Consider the following 21,331-nt stretch of genomic DNA (forward strand, 5'->3'; position numbering starts at 1 on the left):
ACCAATTATAATTATTATCAATGCTATTTCTTAAATTTTGAAAGATATTGTCCCTCAAAACATGAACAAAGGATAAAATCAAACTTTGAATAGGGCCTAAGCTATTTTGAAACCATTGATAAAGTTATTCAATGTTGGCAAAAATATGAACAAAACTCACTCTCGATTAAAAAACACCAATAAATAGTTAGGCCTAGGCCTACATTTAACCAAAACCCATTAGATCTATATGTGACATTAAAATTGCCTATTCAACTATTTCTTTTTAAAGGGAGACAATCGGAATCTTTAAAATTAGGCACATTAGATGCAAATTCCATATGTCTATCTATTCACTCAATTATGATTTTTTTTTAAATATCAATTCAAAAACGTATTTGTTCAGCTAAATTCAGGGTACATTGTACCTTCAGCATTTGTTTTAATAATAATAATGTTTAATAATTCGTGAAAAAGGTTAAATGCCGCACACTCAGGACAATGCTTATTGTGTAGCCTAGAAGTGGAATAGTCTCGTTTCTGTGTCGAAACGATCATGGAATGCAATTATTTTAATATTGTTCTCAGCCACGTCACATAATCTATAAATTGTGAAAGTTTAAGGCTTATTCTTTCCACTACATCCTTTAAATACCTGGATTGTCGGAGTCATATTTTATTTTTAGGAACGAATGTTATAGTAGAAGTGATAGTTGATGGAGTAAGGGCAGTTTTCTGTTTGGGCTCACGCCTATTACTTGCTCCTGGCAAGATGAATTGTAAAATGTACTTTATGAACTTTTGCCGAATAAATATTATTATTAGAAGTATATTATAACTTTTATTATGAAAATCAAAAATAAACAGAGAGCGCCCTCACAATGTATCTATTGACAATGTAAACTATAAGATAAGAGAATAGCGCCATCCATAATATTTGTTTATCTTTTTTTTTAAGAGGGGCTTCCTCACACAGCTCAGTGTTAGTTTAGTAACCAAGTTAAAATTATACATTATACCAGTTGACATCATGATAGGATTTCTTCAGAAAATGTAAGCATAATGTAGTTTTTTTAATTGTTATTAATTATGTGACGTCTATGAACACTGAGCCAATGGCGTGTGAGCAGTAATTTAATTTCGTAAATTAGGATCCGTGTAATCATTCTGTCATGATAAAAATTATGATTGTACAGACATGTATGTTATTTATTTCATAGAAAGACAATGCGAATAAATAGGCCCGGTATCATTACATAGCAGACTTAATTCATTTTACAATTGGTACTATACTACCATAGAGATACTAACTCATGGTGGCCTAGCTACTAACACGTCTGGTTCTTAGACTATACATGGACAAATCTCATGGATGATACTAAATAACCCAGTTTCCTATTAAGGGCACACTTTCCCATGTGGGCATACGAGAGGAAAAGTTTCAGCAAACCCTATTCAGAAGACGCCTCTATTGAGGGGACACTTTCCCATGTCGGCCTATGAGAGGCAAAGTTTCAGCAAACCCTATTCAGAAAACGCCTCTATTGAGGGGACCCTTGTAGGCATACGAGAGGAAAAGTTTCGGCAAACAACTCTATTCAAAAGACGCCTCTATTTGAGGGGAAACTTTCCCATGTGGGCCTATGAGAGGAATTCATCAGGAGACGGCTCTATTAGAGGGACACTTACTGTAATTCATAGGCCTAAATTATAATAACCAGAGTCATTTCCACGGGTCTCAAATCTCAATGTTTGATACTATCAGTATCACTTGTAGTGCAGGAAAAATCATCGGTACATTGAGTATAATAGGCCTATAAAGGTTCGTAAAATCAATGATACCTTGTTTGCATTAAGTTCCGTTTAACCCGGTGTGACACCATAAATAAACTTCAGGATGTCAATTTGTTTGTTCACGTCCGTAATTCTACTTACAGAAAAGAATCGTGAGAACAACGTCGATGACTTGGATTACAATAAAACGGGAGAAAATAACACACTACATACAGGGTCTTTGAATGAAATGGACAACTCCAAGATAGATATTATGTTGTTGTATTTATCATTAATTTCAATTTACAGTACTTACTCACTTCATTTGACTTCATTTTTACGAATACGTAGCCTATTCAACAATAACCAAGTGGGACCGGCAGGCAACTATAGGAAAATTCACAAAAATTGAATCTCATTTATTTTGTTTTCTTAATTAAAGAAAAAGTACATTGATAAAAAGTTTCACATTTAAACCCTGAACAAATAATTCATTAAAAATGTTTTGTTGAATATGCCATTTTAACGTCACATAATAGTTATCCACTTTGACCAATAAAAACCCTATTTACCTGGAAAAAAAACATATTAAAAACATAATCCAAAGCAAAAAATAGTTAAATCTTTGGTCGAATTTAACCATTTATTTGTCATTTTATAATTGATAATATTTTATTATTAGTTTATTTTTCTACGGAAGTGAAAACTTAAAACTATAAAATAACCTATTCAAAGTCTGATTTAATTAATCTTCATTTTTCATGTTTTGGGGGAACAATATGTCTTTAATAAGATACTTATTATAAATAGTAACATGATAAAATTCCTCATCTTATTTAAGAGGCATTATTTCACAAATCTCGTTCGCACCGCTATCAAAAATAAGTTGTTGCAAAAAAGTATGTTATAATAAAATTCAATAAATGTAATCGTTTGTTTCTAATACGTATATTCGTTAGTCTTTCACAGATCAGCCTATACAGGACTAGACTCATCATAACTTCAATTTTGCCATAACCAGATCATTTTATTTTCACTTCTGACGAAATGTTCTTTTATATGTAAAACACCATTAATACAAATTAGTTTTCCTTACCTTGACCGGTTCCATCTTCTTTCTTTTCTCCACTATCTGGTTTGACCTTTTTTACAGTAGCTAATAGGCATATTGCGGATATCCGTAGTTTGCCAATTTTTTCTTTCTTATCAATTTTTTCGTGTGTTTTAGTAACATATGGATAATTCTGTATTTTTTTTATTAAGGTTTTTTTTAGTTTTCATTGAATATTATAATACAATATAGTACACATTGATGCAACTTTAATGTATTGCTTGAATTAAGCTAGGGCGGACGGTACTCAAATATAAAAAAGGAAATTGTGTATAGTGAATCCTACAGAAGGTCCCGAAATTTAATAATAATTAAACAACGAATATACATTACATTTTAGTTGACCTTAGATTCCTTCTTTCTGTCATAGGCCTTTTCCATCGCTAAGATTGTATAAATTCTAAGAATGTATTAATTATCAATTAGCGAAGCATGGTGGTCAAAAATATTGTTGACCAATGGGCAGTGTGAATTGATGAAGAGTTGTTGGTGGCGTATATCGCGAATCATGTCTATTCGCGCCGCGGTCGTCACGCTCCAATGCCCATTCTGCATGGTGATTTTCTGGTATTATACCGTGGAATTAAATCACTTATATACGCGTTCTTTCATTACCTTAACATCAATAGCAATTCCATTACCGGCGATCAACATCATAATAGTTATTTATATCACTATTTTTTTTATATATACTTGTTGTTAGAAGAAAATGATACACCCAATACTGGTACACCCGAAGATACTAGGCCTTCAACGACGCTAGGAAAGAGGGTCAAATTCCATCATTGAATTTTTCAAGATTAATATACTTCATCGCAAGTTATACTCCGTAAGTACTTGAACATTAATTGCTTTTATTGTAATTGTTAATATAATTTGAAATTTAATCTAGGCTCCGAATGGAAATTATACACGTTTAGTTAATTATTCATAGCAGGATGGTTAAACCGAAATATTGAGTTTTAGTTATTATTAATACTTTTAAGTAACATTAATATATATTCTGCATAATGTTATTATCATTAATGCTAAAACGAAGTTAAATATAATATATATTTTGATACACAAATAAACCCGAGCCCTATAACAATAAATGCCGGCTGAAATTGAATCATCAATTTCTGAGACTGATGAGATGATGGAATCATACAAAATGAATACGATAAATATGGGCCTAGAAGAATTCGTGCAAACAACGGAAAGATCGTTTAAACTGATTGCCATAAAAAGTTATTTAAAGCACAATATTTAAAACTTAATCAGATCATACACTGTAAAAATAGTGTTTAGATCTAAACATGTATTTTGTAGGCCTACTCACCTTTTCCATACGTTTAGCCTTAAATATGTTTAGATATGAACATGTTGAGATTCTAAATACATTCTAAACATGCAGTCTGTATCCAACTCAACACATCAGTGACGTGTCGATTGTTAAACATGTGGAGCAATATAAAGACACGTTTAAGTTTTAAACGTGTTTAATTTGTCATGTGTGGAGCTTTTTCCCGCCACAGTAAAATCATATGCACGCAACGTTAAACACGTACCTAAACATGTTGACTGAATATAATAGTGACACGTTGACTGCTGAACGAGTGGAGGAAAACAACATGTAGCTAGGTTTTAGGTTTTAAACACGCTAAACATGTAACTCGTGTTTAAATGCTAAACGTGTGGATAAAGTGGGTACAAAATAGGTGTTTAAGATCTAAACACTATTTTTACAGTGTAAACCATTCTGTGGAGACATTGACACTGGGTGCTATATTAACTGGTCAACATAACAGATTTGGTACAAAGTCATAGTATAGTTAGACTTTCTTCATTGAAGAGAACTGATGTTATTGTGATTATGCGCATTTAATGACACCGAATACATTTATTTTAAATCCGAAGCCTAATGATACTCTAATGGATGACTTTAAGCCTACTATGTTTTATAATATTAAATCATTATAACAGACTGAGTGTATGGCAAGCTAATTAGCTGCCATTTATTCGAAAATAAAGATAAGTTTAAGTAATACTGTATGACGTTCCATGACCTTACCTCAACACCGCCCCACCTCATATTATATTATATTAAAATTAACACATTATATTAAACTAGGTATAGTATAGGTAGCCAACACATGATTGTTTGTCAATTTAGGCCTAAAAATAGAAAAATGTTGATAAAATGAAATATTTCTTAAGTTGAAACACGCCTATATAGTATTTATAAAGCATGCTTGCAGTTTGAGTATGTACACTGCTCCGGGTCCAAGAACAAGTGGTTGTTTATTTTGGGCCTTCGTCTGGGTTTACCAATCTCAATTATTGACATTTAGATGGTCCATCTTGATTGGTCAATTACGTGCAGTGCGGCCCGATCTTGCGTTGCGTCAAAATGGGATTCAAGATTTAACATCAAGTTTAATTAATTTGAATTGAACACCGGGTTGAACATCCAGTTCATATAATGGAATAAACAATTCTTTAATTATACGGCAGAGAAAAACATTTTAATGCGGGCTTACATAATTTCACTTAGTATTTTGATAATTTCAAAGTAGGTTTACCGTGTGAACACTAATGAATGCTGATAAATTACAAAGCCGAGACTACTGCCATTTGAAACGCATTTTAAAGAAATTAAAGATTAGAAGCATTACACGAAAATCTCGTAACGATATTTTTTGAAAATCATCAGGTGCTTAAAATCATTATCATTGCATCGTTAATATAATCTTTCATTATACCATTTTCATCATTATTATTTTAATATGTTTGCATCATCATTATGCATCATTGTTGTAGTTTTAAACATTTGTTTCCAGGCTAGGTGAGACGTTGTTCTTTTTTACCTCTGATTGAAACATTGTAATAAAAATAAATATAGGACGAGAATCACGTATAATTCGTCAAAGTAATGAATTAAAATCTGTTTTTAGGTATTATAACTATTCCCGTTATGTAAATTCATTTTGCGAATGCGGGAACATTCAACACAGTTTTGGTGGATTCTAGGCGGCGTCCAATAACACTTTTACCTGAACTGTTGCTTTTTTGTATATAAAACTTGTCTGCAATCAATTCAGGTTTCAATACTAATATTATTTGATTTGACATTATATATATATATTTATATATACAGTAAGCCCTAATAGAACAACTATACAATTATATTTCATAATTTATTATACTAGAGGGGGAGCGAGCGACGATGGTTCTCGGAATGATGACTCGGGTAAAAAGTTGTAGAAAGACATTCTGGCCTGGACGTTTTCAGTCGATTACCATTATTGAAATGCGTTATTATATACATTAGGCCTAAGCCTCACTTTCATATTAGTAAAATGTTTTGCGTTGCTCGTTCTGTGTGCGTCTGTGAACCTAAGCTTATTAGCGATACGTCAATTTACACAGACGAGCGGAGCTGTAACGGTAAGCGGAAAACCGCGTAGCTTGTCCCACGTTGAATATACAGTAGTAAGTATCTGAGCGGAAACCGCCCGTCCTCTTCGCGCTTTGTATAAACTGGCATAAGGAATAACATAGATTCTATATATATTTATTACCGGTTACCGCTCGTCTGTGTAAATAGGTCTTTATTCGTTGTAGGCCTACTTTTAATTTAATGGCCTGTTTGCTTTTTACGTGATACACCAGACGAGTTAAGTTGTGTTTACACTGGGAATAGGCCTACAAACAAATGAATAATATCAATAGTTTAGTTTATGGACCATTGTGTTTTCATTGTAGACATGGACTATAGTATAATGTTTCGCTTTGACTACGCGTGCGAATGGATTTTATGTTTCGTAAGCATAACCATTGTCATTTTCAATGTATCTGCGTATGTGACATATACTCAAATGACATCACCAAGAAGGGTGATTACGGAAAAAAATATTTATATTATTGTATCCCATACCAACGTGACAGATGGAAGTTGTATTGACAGTTTGAAAATTTACAACCATTTTTGCGCAGTTTGTCAGTCTAGACGATTAATGTCACGTGTGAGCTTCTCCACGCGTACTAAACAAAACCCATTTTCATTTGGGAAAATACTGGTTGATAAAACACAGAAGTGGCCTAGTTTCAAGAATAGTTCATTGGCATAGTATAGTACATTAAAGTCAAGAGCAATATTATTATTTTATCACATACCATTTCCCGGTGGCTGATAATAATAAAAGGACTTTAACCCAATGAATCGAATTTAATTTATAGCACTATTTGCCTATCAGTCAATTGTGTAGGCCTATCGATAATTTTTGGTTTCGATTCCATTGTATAACTTTCTTACACATCAAGCATACACATCAAGCATATGAGCTGACTAATTGAACACGCAGTCTATTATGATATATATATATAATATAATAAATAAATTCAATGTTAACATTTGAACTGAGCTACGCCGTCGCCTCTCTTCAACCACTTTCTTCGATGCCGAAATTGAAGCTCTGTAGTTATAGGCGTTGGCCTCGTCTTCATCTGCAGATTTTCATTTTCGTGGTAGGCCTACTTATTGTTTGAATATTTATTTTAGTATACTGCAGGAGGGTGTGTTTGTCAAAAGTTCAAAATCAGGAATATTACGTTCTTTTCGACTGTAGAATTAACCGTATTTAGGAATGGAGGATGATGGCAAAATAGAGGATTGCATTTTTTTGATGATGATAAATAATTAAGAAAAATCTGAAAATGATGATGACAATATAGCGGTATAGATGTAGGTACATGTATCCCTCTTGAACTCAAACTATTCAACTGAAGTATGTACATCTGTTCACGTAACTGATCACCCGTATTTAAACATACGAAATCTGTGTGCGATAAGTATGGCGGTGGGGGTACGTATGCAGACCTACGCGTATCAAGCCCGCACACGACCGCCTCACAAGAATCTGGTTGTTGATAATAATTGTTTTTTAGTGTGATTAATTATAATAATGATGTTTTTATGACGCTTAATGCTGAATGCATTAATCACATAGAATTGAGGCTAAGACTAGCTAATGGTGAATACTGAAACGGCGATAGATTTAATAGTGAGGTGATTATGTCGCGTATGTTTTTATACGAAAAAATTGTAAACAACAAGACATACGACAGAGTTTGTCGTGGAGGGTTGATTAAACATAATCCGGCATACAACTCTTGATTTACCTCAGGGGAAAATAAACATAAAGGTATCATTATGGACACGCACGTTCAGCCTCATAGATATTTGAATAATGTTGTTTAGGCCTAACACAATAAAATAATGCGTATAAAGTGAAGAATAGCTCAATTCTTAAAATACCAACCCCTCTCAATATTTACGCTTACAAAGTAAATAGTTACCATTTGCGCTTGTCATGTATAATGATACATAGGCCTAAGAACCAGCCGAATAATATCTGTTTGTTTCAATTGAAAAGGATTCTGCCTATATACAAACATATTTAGACTATATAATATACTTTTATATCACATTAATGAACAGAGTTTCATTAGCTTCGTTGAGGTGGTTAAAAGGCTTGCTAATTATTATTATTCCCATGGTTTAGGTTCAAGTATTGGTTTGTGACAGTACCAGGATATGGACCTCATATACCAAAATGTAGTTCATACTAGTTTCTAGATGACTTATGATAGTCAATTAGAATCTATCTACTGGCAGCTTCAGTGTTTAGAAAGTATGGCTTTATCCACGGTACTGAGATTTAAAACAAAATGTTAGATGTTATGTTTCTAATCCGTGTAAAATTCTCCCCAAACACGTCCGGATTATACCTTAAAATGCCATCAAACCAGTAAAATTCGTTGAATATTTTGCTATTGGTATCTTATATTCTTTTATTGCAATCATTATTGTGATTGGATTAACAATATATAAAAATACACAGAATAATTAAAAGATTAAAACATTAAAGATAAAAAGTTACACAAAAAGTATAGCTGGGTCACAACAATATACAGTACATAAAAAACATCAACACATTGAGATGGAGAAGTGAGAACCGACAAAATAAATAAAGATATTTTACCATTGGTTGAAAACTCCAACGTTGGTGATGAATTTCTTTGCTCTTTTAGTCTTAACTTCAACGTAAACATTTATTTTCTTTCTTTCAATCAATAATAAAAAACTTTTGCAAGCAAAGCAATCTGCCTTGAGGTGGTCCTTGGTTTGTACTAATGATGGACAGCAGCAGGAGTTACAAGGAGGTCGTTCAGTCGGTGCTCACTTTCCTCAATTTTGTTAAAAATACTTTTTTCAGAGAGAATAGTCGAACTTAATCCAAGAGATATAAAGCGTGGTTCCCACTAGCGACGCAACGCAAGGACGTAACGCAACGCAAGTGAATTGACCAATCACAAGCGATGGCTTATTCGCTTGTGATTGCTAACTGTCTATAACTTCGCTTGTCATTGGTTAAAACGCTTGCGTTGCGTTTACGTCCTTGCGTTACGTTCTAGTGGGAACCAAGCTTGAGAGCCTCTTCATGGCAATCCAGAGAGGATACATTTCATAGCTCTTTATGTAATGCTTTCAAGTATTTTTGTTGCATGATACTGATAAAGCTTGGTTCCCACAAGATACGCAACATACGCAACGTAAGAAAATGCCCTTCCAATAATGGCCGCCTGCGCGAAATCAAACCTGCGATGTTTGAAGTACTGTTGCGTCGTCGGTTCCCATTTGTGATTACGCAATACAGTACTTTGCGTTGATACGTTGCAGCGTTGCGTTCTAGTGAGAACCACGCTTAAAGCGTGGTTCTCACTAGAGACGCAACGTAACGCAATCTACGCAACGTAAGAAAATGCCCTTCCAATAATTGTGTTTGCCCCCGCCTGCGTGCAATCAAACCTGTGATGTTTGCAGCATTTTCGCGTCGTCGGTTCCCACTTGTGATTACGCAATACAGCACTTTGCGTCGATACGTCGCTGCGTTACGCTACGTTGCGTTCTAGTGGGAACCACGCTTAAGTGCCTGTTAACCAGATTGGACAGGCGTACCGATCTAATAAAGATAAATAACAAGGCCATATACATGGCTGCAGTCGCGTGCGCAAATTTGAGTTAGTGTTTACCGACCGACCGACCGACATAGTGAGCTATTAAAGCTTGGTTCTCACTTGCGACGCAACGTAACGCAATCTACGCAACGTAAGAAAATGCCCTTCCAATCATTGTGTTTGCCCCCGCCTGCGTGAAATCAAACCTTTTTTAGCAATGCGATTTTTGTAGCAATGTTGCATCGCGGTTCCCACTTGTGATTACGCAATACATAACCTTGCGTCGATACCTCGCGCTGCGTTACGTTGCGTTGCGTTCTAGTGGGAACCAAGAATTAGAGTCGCCTTGCCCGCGTTGCACGCGACTAAAAATGGAGCAATGCAGTGGTATCTAGGCCATTTAATGATATTATAATATCTTATAATGGATATTACAACAACCACCAAATTTCATTGTAAATAAAAAGCTGTAATATGCTCATAATGATAATGAATATCGTGGTTATTTTAATGATGAAGTATGGATAAAAAAGATGGTCAATACATTTGTTTTGATTAAGATAAAACTCGTTGTTGCTGTTTTCATTGTGCCAAAACAGATTCTAAACAAAATCTTAATTCACATATTGATTGTAAAAGTTATGTCGCGCAAACAATTACTCATAGTTGCCGAAGGCGCAAACCAATATTCGCAAATATAATTTTATAGAGAGTATTTTAGAAAATGGTAGTAATTATGATATTGCATGACAACGTGACTATAGGCCTAATATACTCCTACTATTTTTACTGATAATATTAAATTGTAAATGTATCGTCTGGGGACAATAGTATTTTGATGAGAAACAAGCACGTCAAAATGAGTTTAAAGATTTTCCACACAACAAGATTCTGTCAATGTGTCTATTGTTTCACTTGTCTGTTATTGTATCGTTTATTTTAGCATGTGATGAGATCTACAACTCGAACTCAGTGTTGCGGAAACTTTCAATTCACCTGCGTGTCTCTGTACTCGCCTCATTTAATCCAGTTCAAATCTTTGCAATGAAAAACGTTTATTTAATTATGAAGGATTTATTATAATATACAGAACCAATCTACTATCAATATCTTATTGTCGTTTGATAGATTCTCAAAATCTTATCATATCGTACATGAAAATGAATACGATACATTACGCTTCGTCTATCGTTAACAACGTCTAGTGACGATACTGTATATATAATTTTTCTGGGTAAATAGGCCTACTGTCATTTCTGTCATCATCAATTGACGTAAACAAAGGTTGTATACACGTATATTATTATGTTGCAGTTGAATATGAATAACGCAAAGAAAGAGAACTTGAATGGAGTAATTGAGGATTTAGTAGAATTAGCGTCAGAGTTTTCCAGTATTTTCATTTCTTAACGCAAAATTAGTTCCTTTTTTTCTTTTACGTTATCTGGTGTCTAGAAACTAGGATGAGTTTTCTAGATCTAGATAATTAGCTATTTGATTGTTGCGGAATTAGAATTCTTTAAAAGTGATCTCAAACCAGCGTCCAACACGTAAACAGTCATTCATCTTCCTATTAACATTATTATTGAGGTGAGCTGATCTAACTCTATCTAGTGTGAGTCTTATTTCGGACGCCCATTACCTATCCGTTGCTATGATTGGTTAAAATTACTTACTTTGCGCATAACGTCCTTGTGTTGCGTCGCCTTTCTAGTGGACAAAGCTTCAAAATTCTGTTATGGAGTCGTTAATGTTTGGAGAGTTGGTTATATGAGAGAAATTATTACCTTTACTTAGTGCATGTACACCGTGGTATTTTCATATTAACCAAAATTAATTGTGTGTGTACTATAAAGTAGTGTCTGGTAGCCACTTTCAGAATAGTATATAAAACTATTAACCGTTCATAGTAAAGTATTCAAAATTAATAACATTTCAAAATTGGAGCCGTGTGGAAAATTGTTAACAGTTCAAACTAGGTATAATTACAATAGGCATAATTAACAGAATGACGGGTTGCTAAGAAATGTCACTACACTCATTAGATCGAGTAAGCAATTGAGCGTTAAGCAAAGCAAGTACTGATGTCTCGTTGTAAAACATTTTCAAGAGAAAATATCAACATTGCGAATATTGTTTATTGATCTTTAGCTTAAAATAAGTTCAAGGGATGATATGACTTGCTTAATCGCAGTTTTGCGCTATTTAGAAATCATCGTAAGTAGTACTCACAACAAACACTTACCATTGGTTAATCGATTAATATCCATGGCAACACGCGCACATCACAAACGTGCTATTAGTTTTGACTCTTACTATACGTACTTGAACGTAAATGATCGTACATAATAGTATACCACTAAATCTTATCTGGAGACGTTCTGTTAATGATAATATCTATAATAAAAAAAAAGTGTACAGAAATATATCCCTCGTGTTGTTAAACGCAATTAAATAAAATTCAAAAGAAGATTAGAAAACTATAAAAATGTATGCGGTATACTTGGTTATCTATATGCAAATCGTTTTTTAAAGAGATTTTCACTTTAAAAAAATGAATGTTATAATTCATCAGTCTAAATCTTGAATTGACAGGCTGATTGAATTGGGTGAATCCCACAATACAACTAGAGTTAAACAAACCCTACAACTGCTGGTCTCCTTAATTTCTTGAATGCAAACAAGTTTGCGCAATTGTCATAATAATGCTTTATACCAATCATGTTTACTGCACATGTGTCTTTTTTTTTCTTTTTACCGAACCCAAAATAAAATTCGAGAGTCCACCCGATGCAATACAGCTGTACGGAACAAATCTTGTTACTACACTGGCCAGCACCACATGTATGTAAATTATTATGTTTTAGTTAAAGGAATCTAACATTGTTTAAAATAAAGTTATAATAATAATTACACTTAAATTTACCGTATTTAAAAACCAAAATGTTGAGTTATTATTACAGTGCTGTTGTACATAAGCTGTAAGGTAGGCCTACTGTATGTTTCATCTTTAAAAGAGTTGATAATACAAACTGCAGTCTGCATTACTTCTAAAGTATATTAAAGCTCGTGTAATTTGCTCATTGAATTCAAACTGCGATCAAACAATTATAGGCATATACAATGTCGCTTATAGTAAAGAAGACCAGCTTATTAAATGACAGGGGATCAAAGCGTTAATTTACCTGGGAGCATCATAATAAACGTGTCAAACGAAACACCAGTAGGCCTAGAATTAAATTAACTTTAATGCGATCATCTTACCGAACTGCTCTGTTTGGAACGTTACATTTTACAACCTGAAGGGCCATGGTTTATTCTTAAAACAAGATTACAAACTTAGAGTGTATACATCTGTGTATATTAATGTAACGGGTCATTGTAACCAATGGTATGTCTTTTATTTAAATTGAATATTAGACAATTAATGCCTCACAGTTATACGTTACATTCATAATGAAAGAATATAATATAGAACCCCTCCTGTGGGACACCCGGACATTACCTACATATTATGGGGTAACTTTCCCTTCAAGGAATAATGGGCAGATGACAGATTGTTGGTTATGTATGATTTGTGCTAACGCAATTTTGTTCGGACGCAACATGCATTAGTGCTTATGAAGATCAGCAGTTTTTATTACATTTTAATGTGGCGGACAGTTTTTTTTTATCAACTAGAGGGTGAGCTCGCTTCGCTCGCTCCCCCTCTAGGAAGTGTAGACGATGGTTCTCGGTATGATATGACTCGAGTAAAACGGTTTTGGAAGGACGTTCTGGCCTGTACGTTTTCGGTCGGTTACCATTATTGAAATGCTTGATATTCGTAAAACTAAACCTACTCTGTTTCACAGTGTCTTAGATGATTAACAACATTTTAAAGTATAGTGTTTATTGTTTGGTTGGGCGCCCTTATAGGGCGGAGGTGGGGAGGCAAAGTTCATTGAGGGAGGTGATTATTCGAGAGATACGTGTACATTTTTTAGTTTTAATAATATGGTAACATTTATAATCAAATATAATCCACTAGTAGATATGAAAAATGGTTCAAAAAAATGCTTTGTAAATGAATTCTACTACAAATTAATCAATACCACACTGTAAATGAATGTATTTTAATTTAAATAATTTGTTTATAAAAGCAGACAGCGGAAATAATGTAAACATTATTTCTTCAGTGCATATTTGTTATGTAGGCCTATCTTTCATATGTTTTTTTAAACAAATTATTTCGGAAATAAAATAAATTAATCCAAAACATAATTTGGTATACGTACACGATGCAATAATTGGAACACAATACTTCGATTAAAGGTTGTTGTTTAATTAAAGGAACTCTATTGCGAGAGTTTATTAATATTACCACTGTCGACCAGCAATGTGTAATTAAAGCAAGATACAGTATATTAAAATAATGATGATAATAATAATTAAGTTTATCAAGCGTACATAATGATAATGATCTCTAAATTAATTTTTATTAGTGTACACATGCATGTTGTAAAGCTATTATGCCAGTAAATATTAATTTAACGGTAACACAGAGGTATAATACCTAATAATAAAACGTAACGTATTGGATTTTCTCAGTCGCCCGACGACCTTAGCTCAGTGTAGCTACTTAAAGATTGGTTTTCATTTGGACCCAATGCACAATGAAGTAGTGAGTTAACCAATCACAAGCGACAGTTAAGACGATCCATCGTGTCGTGATTGGTCAAATTACTTGCGGCGCGCTTACGTCTTTGCTTTGCCTCCATGTTTTAAATTATGACATTGTTTTCATGTTACAATTTAATGTGAGGAATTTTATTTTCCAAAATAACAATCGTGCTGATATCCCCTTTTTATCTGCTATATCCAGTACTTTCATTTTTCGGATGCCAAGAGGCAGGTCTGAATGAATTCGATGTAGTGTATTAATGAACAAACTCATAAACATGGCTTGAAAGTACAACTCTTATAATTGAAAACAATAGGCTTAACGTCTGCCACACAATGTCATAGGTTAGCGTGATGATTTAGATTAAATTAAATTTAGGCCTGTTTTCATATCAGGAAATCTTATTCGCCCCTGGTCATAATTATGTACATACATATGGAATGAAATATTGTATACTGTTGGCTCGAAGATATGAATAACAAATAATATTACACTAAAATATTAGAGCAAATAATTAATTCATGGATACACGAATATACACGACATAATAATATGTCGTGTATATGTCGTGTATATTCGTGTATCCATTAATTAATTATTTGAAAAATACAAAGTCCAATTAACAATATTATTGTTAATTGGACTTTGTATTTTTCACCCGGTTCCTGAAGGTGTCGCCGGGTAGATTGACGATTGATAGTCAGGGAGATGTTGTTAGGAATAGCCATTCTATGCGGTCTGTTTTATTTTTACATCTCCATGCATCTAGAAACGGGTCTGGCTATTAAGGTACTTTTAATACATATCTACATCGCTCCATAGTTACATTCATACATTGTCTATACATATCAACCTAGTGAAATCTACAAACATTGACAGTACTTAATACACATATACCTTTTTCTAGATACTGATGAATGTCGATAGTCAGTTAAGATCTACCTAGAGACTGCTGCAGAACCGGGTGTGCTTTTGCTGATTTGTGTGTTTTAACTGTAGTGAAATATTATTTTAAAAAGAGAAAGAAATCATGTCGATTTGCTATGTCATACGATAAGACCCATAATATTGTAATTAAGTTCACTGAACAGCATAATGTATAGATTTGTTAATTAATATGTTCATAGCTACAGTAAACAATTGCGGTATGTTCTAATGACAGATTCAATAATGGACACTCCATCATCGTAAAGAAGCTAAATTGCCAATTGACATTACTGTTATGAATGTTGTATATGTTTGTAAAGTAGATGTAAAGCATGGTTCCCACAAGAACGCAATATATCGACGCAAAGTGCCGTAAGAACACAGTGTACGTCGTATAATGTGATCAGAGAACATTCTGTTTAGGTATAGACAATTGTAACAGCATTACATTAGTGATTGATAATGATAGTCAAAAATAATTAAAACGTCTAGAAATGTTGTAATTGTTGAGGAATGACATTAAAAGTGTTTCATTACGACGTCATAAAATCACTTTACCGAAGACCACGGTGCCAAAGTTAACACTCAGAGCGGTAGCGCAAGCAATATACCAATCAACGCGATGAAACTGTCGCTCGTGATGCACGATGAAACCCGTCACTATTACACTGTGCCCTAGTGGGATCCCAGTTTGTTTCCCATTATAAAGCTTGGTTCCCACTAGAACGCAGCGCAAAGACGTAAGCCGCAACACAAGCAAATTGACCAATCCACAAGCGATGGATTATTCGAACCGTTCCTTCTGATTGGTCAATTCGCTTGCGTTACGGCTTACGTCCTTGCGTTCTAGTTCTAGCTTAAGCTTGTTTCAAGCGTGGTTCCCACTAGCGATGCAACCTACGCAACGTAAGGAAATGCCCTTCTGCGATAATTGTGTTTGCCCCCGCCTGCGTGAAATCAAATCTGCGATGTTTACAGTGCTGCACTGATGCGCTATGCGTCGTCGGTTATCCCACTTGTGATCACGCAATACAGCACTTTGCGTCAAAACGTCGCTACGTTGCGTTACGTTGCGTCGCTAGTGGGAACCACGTTTTAGGGACAGTTCAAATAATCCATCGCTTGTTGATTGTTCTCGCAACGCACAGTGGTCGGATCATTCTACCTGCGTTTCTCCTTGCATTTTGTCCTAGTGGGAACCACCCTTTACTGAGTAAACATGACCGGTTAATTATTGTAGACCTATTTAATACACTGGGTATTTGATATACGTCATGCGTTCCCGTCCACTGGGAACCATGCTTTACTGAGGAAGTAGACTGAAACATAATGATGGTAAACACTTGGTTTATTTTTCGGAGAATTCAGTTATTTATATTAAACACTAAAACCAGATGAAATTATTTACACAAATGTGTTTATTGTTTTCCTGAAACAATAATTGGACAACGAACTTTATTTTTGTAAACATCAGAAACTTAAATCAATTTATTCATAAAGATTGAGTATGCGTAGTCAATAACTTTTTATTCCTTCTTGATAAGAAAGTATCTTCTTTAATATTCAAATATAGGTTTCAGTTCATATCATGTTTCGTAACGTAATGACACAGTAATCAAGGTGCCCACACAGCATCATGTAATGGTTATACATTTGATTGATGATTGCATGCATTTGTCAAAGAAAAACAGAATAGGAAAACAGAAGCTGAAACTTTATATAATAAAAATAAATTAATCATATCATAATTTATTATTTAATTTGTTAATGATGATATTTTTGCTACAGTATAAAACTTCCATGCTTCCTGTGTACCCTGCATTGCCTTTTTTTTCCAAAAGGTGAATTCTCAAAAATCCACCAGCATAAGTTTAAAACGACCTACATTACTTTGGCAAAACATACAAATTTCACCCGATTCTGCAGTTTTCACTAGGTAGAGTCTGACAAACTATTGCAAGTCATCTAAAAAAGTCTGACTGTATGAAGTTCTTTTAATACACAATGTCTCTGCCATTATATTTATATCATCTACAGACAATATATAACGTTATACTGTTTGTGTATTCAGGATACCCAATGCACCGGTAACAAAATAGCAGGTTTATCGTACAGTCAGACTCTTTTCTAGATGACTTGCAATAGTTTGTCAGACTCTACCTAGTGAAAACTGCAGAATCGGGTGAAATTAGTATGTTTTGCCAAAGTAATGTAGGTCGTTTTAAACTTATGCTGGTGGATTTTTGAGAATTCACCTTTTTGGAAAAAAAGGCAATGCAGGGTACACAGGAAGCATGGAGGATTTTTAATCCATTTGGAATAATGATTGTAAAATGCTGATTATTGTCAACGTTAGACATGGTGCCGTACGAAAATCGGAAGGAGCATTTCATTATGGTAAATATTTCAGCAAATTATAAATAAATATTTTCGTATTACTTAGAAACACATAAGGACGTATTTACCGGCAATTATATTATGGTACACGGTGAATACATTAGCCTATGGTTATATTGCGTTAATTAGGGCGTTGGTTAAAGATGCCGGTTGATAGTATCCGTCACCAATGCCCTAATTAACGCACCCTATCTACAATATTTATCCCCAATTTTGCGAATTAGGCCGATGAACTTATTTTATTGAAATTGAATGATTATAATTATATTGGCGAGCAACAGTCGTATAATTAATTACTTTGACACTATAACTTTTAACTAACTAGTATTAATGGCCATTTTTGTTAATTGATTTTGAGGATACTCAGGTAGTGAGGTCAATAAGTAGGTCAACGAGCAGCAAATTTTATATAAATAATGGATTTTTATGAGTTGAATCCGGGTAATCATCATTTTGTTTGTTCATTCGTTCCTCGTTATGAAAGAGATTCATTACCCATGCCTATGGATATTTAAGAGTGGTTCCCACTAGAACGCAACGCAGCGACGTATCGACGCAAAGTGTTGTATTGCGTAATTACAAGTGGGAACCGACGACGCAATAGTGCTGCAAACATCGTAGGTTTGATTTCACGCAGGCGGGGGCAAACACAATTATTAGAAGGGCATTTGCTTACGTTGCGTAGATTGCGTTACGTTACGTCTCTAGTGGGAACCTAGCTTTATGGGTAGATTAAGTTTCCTCTTTTTCCTAATAGGGATTTATTTCAAAACCTTCATATACCTCTTTTACTATGATTACTATTATGTACAACCATAGATGCTACTTTTTAAATGATATTTAATTATAACACGAACCCTACCATTTCCAAGTTGGATTGATGTCAAATGCTAGGCTATGGAAAAATGACGGTACTCATATTTTGAACGCAGATCAGAACATGAGACGGCGCACTATCGTCCGGCACACTATCGTCCGGCACACTATCGTCCGGCACACTATCGTCCGGCACACTATCGTCCGGCACACTATCATCCGGCGGACTATCGTCCGGCGGACTATCGTCCGGCGGACTATCGTCCGGCACAATATCGTCCGGCACAATATCGTCCGGATGGAATTCATTGTCGCGGATTATCGCGTGGTACAATATTTTTAAAAGCTCACAATTGAATTGAACCATTCAAGCGAACCATGGAGAAAAGAATAATTTCCTTTATGATCAAACCAATCATCTTACAATCATACTGACCATAATAAATATTCCCCTTTCTATCTTCAGTTTTATGTTCGTTAGGTCAACAGTCAATTTAATCGTTTAAGAAAGAATTGATAACAAGATCGTCTTACGAATTAGTAGTAAATCAAATTATTAACACTCATCAAACTGAACTAAAATGCATTGATCTTTATAAAATAACAAAGATCGTTTAACCACTAATATACGAATTAGATTTAAATCAAGGTTAATTAGTAATTATTCAACGACACGCTTTAAATAGATTAAATTGGTTATGATGCTAATAAAGTCTGCATTAAAATCAATGAATAAGTCTTGTTATAGTACATTTTAGATGGATAATGTGAAGTATATCGATTATCAACAAGAGTCAGTGGTATGTGGCACAGGTTCCATGAAAGACAATCTGGTTGGTGTGGAGGTTGAAAAACCATTATAATAGATATAAAAATAAATATATTTATTTCTTGAAATTAGAGGTTTTACAAATAAACATAGAGTAGGCCTATAATACATTTTGCAGTGCATCCGATTCTCGGTGCCGTACTTCAGATTTCTCCAGTATTATTTTACATTGTTTATAAAATGGGGAGTGTAATGGATGGGGCGGGATGGCGTGTGACACATCTCGCTTGACATTGGTGTAGAAATGGACTGATTGGGGCCGGGCCGACGCATTAGAGAGTCTTATATATGCTAGTACAGATATTTTGTTTCCTCAATAAAATCGTAGGCCTAATGCGTTATATATTATGGCAAATTTTTATTTTGTTCAATTTACTTAATTGTTACAATTACATCATTACACCCAATAATCTTTTGACGAGAGGTACAACATCATCAACACAGAATAGTATCTGTCACACTATATAAAATATTGTGTATATAATGCTATAACCAAAATATAACGTTGCAGAAACGCTTGGTTCCCACTAGGACGCAACATAAGGACGTAACGCAACGCAAAGTGATTTGAACAATCACAGGCGATAGATTATTCGAACAATCGCCTGTGATTGGTCAACTCATTTGTGTTGCGTCTACGTCCTTGCGTTGCGTCCTAGTGGGAATCAAGCTTAATGAGCAAATGCGATGTTGTTTAACGTAACTTACTGTAAACAGTACATATTAAAATCATGGAGGAATATTATTTATATTCAAATAACTCCTACATCGACGATTTTTTGCTATTTGGAATGCCAACGGCAATGTGTGCTTAGGTATACAGTATAAATCCATATTTCGTGTACTAAAAAGGCCAGCTAAAAAAAATAAACAGGTTATATGTCGGCTTACAAACGCAGCAACTTCCTCCTTCCCAGTAAAGCCACGGATTCCGTTGTGCAAAACGTGCGTATGTGAACGCATCGCCCGGAAATCGTAACTAACACGGATTTTACTCCGGCCACCGGACCAGAATCCTTGATGTAAACGTAGCTGAATGATGACAAAATAGTTTCAACTTCAAAATATTGCGCACTATTTATACCATTGTTCTCTGTAAAAGTGTGTCGACTTTTAAATAATGATAACCATGGTAACCAATAAGGGAATTCGGCGCAATGATGTCATCACGACAGCAATACCGGTATAAAAATAATCAATGTATTAATCATACTATTAACGCGAACATGTAACCCCTTACATTAAATTGATTACAGGTAAATGTACTAAATATATTACTTATTCATTAAAATGTGCATATGCACAGTTAGCATTTTAATTCAACATAATGAACTGAAGTTACTGGCCTATAATCATTTCTAATCATTTCTGATAGTTCGATCGACTTTAGCATATGATGATGTACATAATTGTGCGATAATTTACTTTTCAATTTTCTCATCTTTCTAAATTACTAAAGTCAGTATTGATTGGCAATGCATCCGTTGATCTATCTATTATTTGAATAATAGCTCTAAGTATGGCTGTGTTTTAATTTATTTATGTATAGCCTAAGCCATATGGTTTCCAAAACAGCAATAATTAACATTAACATTTTAATTCCTCCACAAACCAATAGAAATATCAGTGTAAATGTTCATCTGGATCACTTAAGTATATTAGGAGTTCTTTTTTGATGATCCAATATAAATAAACTATATAAAATCATGACCTACTGTTGTTGATAATAAACCAAAACGATTAGAAGAACGTTTTTCGTACATTTTAGTACTTATCGATTAATTACTAATACATTCTATTGTCTATAATGTCACGTACACTTTTTACAAAACCA

This window comes from Antedon bifida, chromosome 6, assembly GCF_963402885.1.
Source record: "Antedon bifida chromosome 6, ecAntBifi1.1, whole genome shotgun sequence".
NCBI classification, from domain to species: domain Eukaryota; kingdom Metazoa; phylum Echinodermata; class Crinoidea; order Comatulida; family Antedonidae; genus Antedon; species Antedon bifida.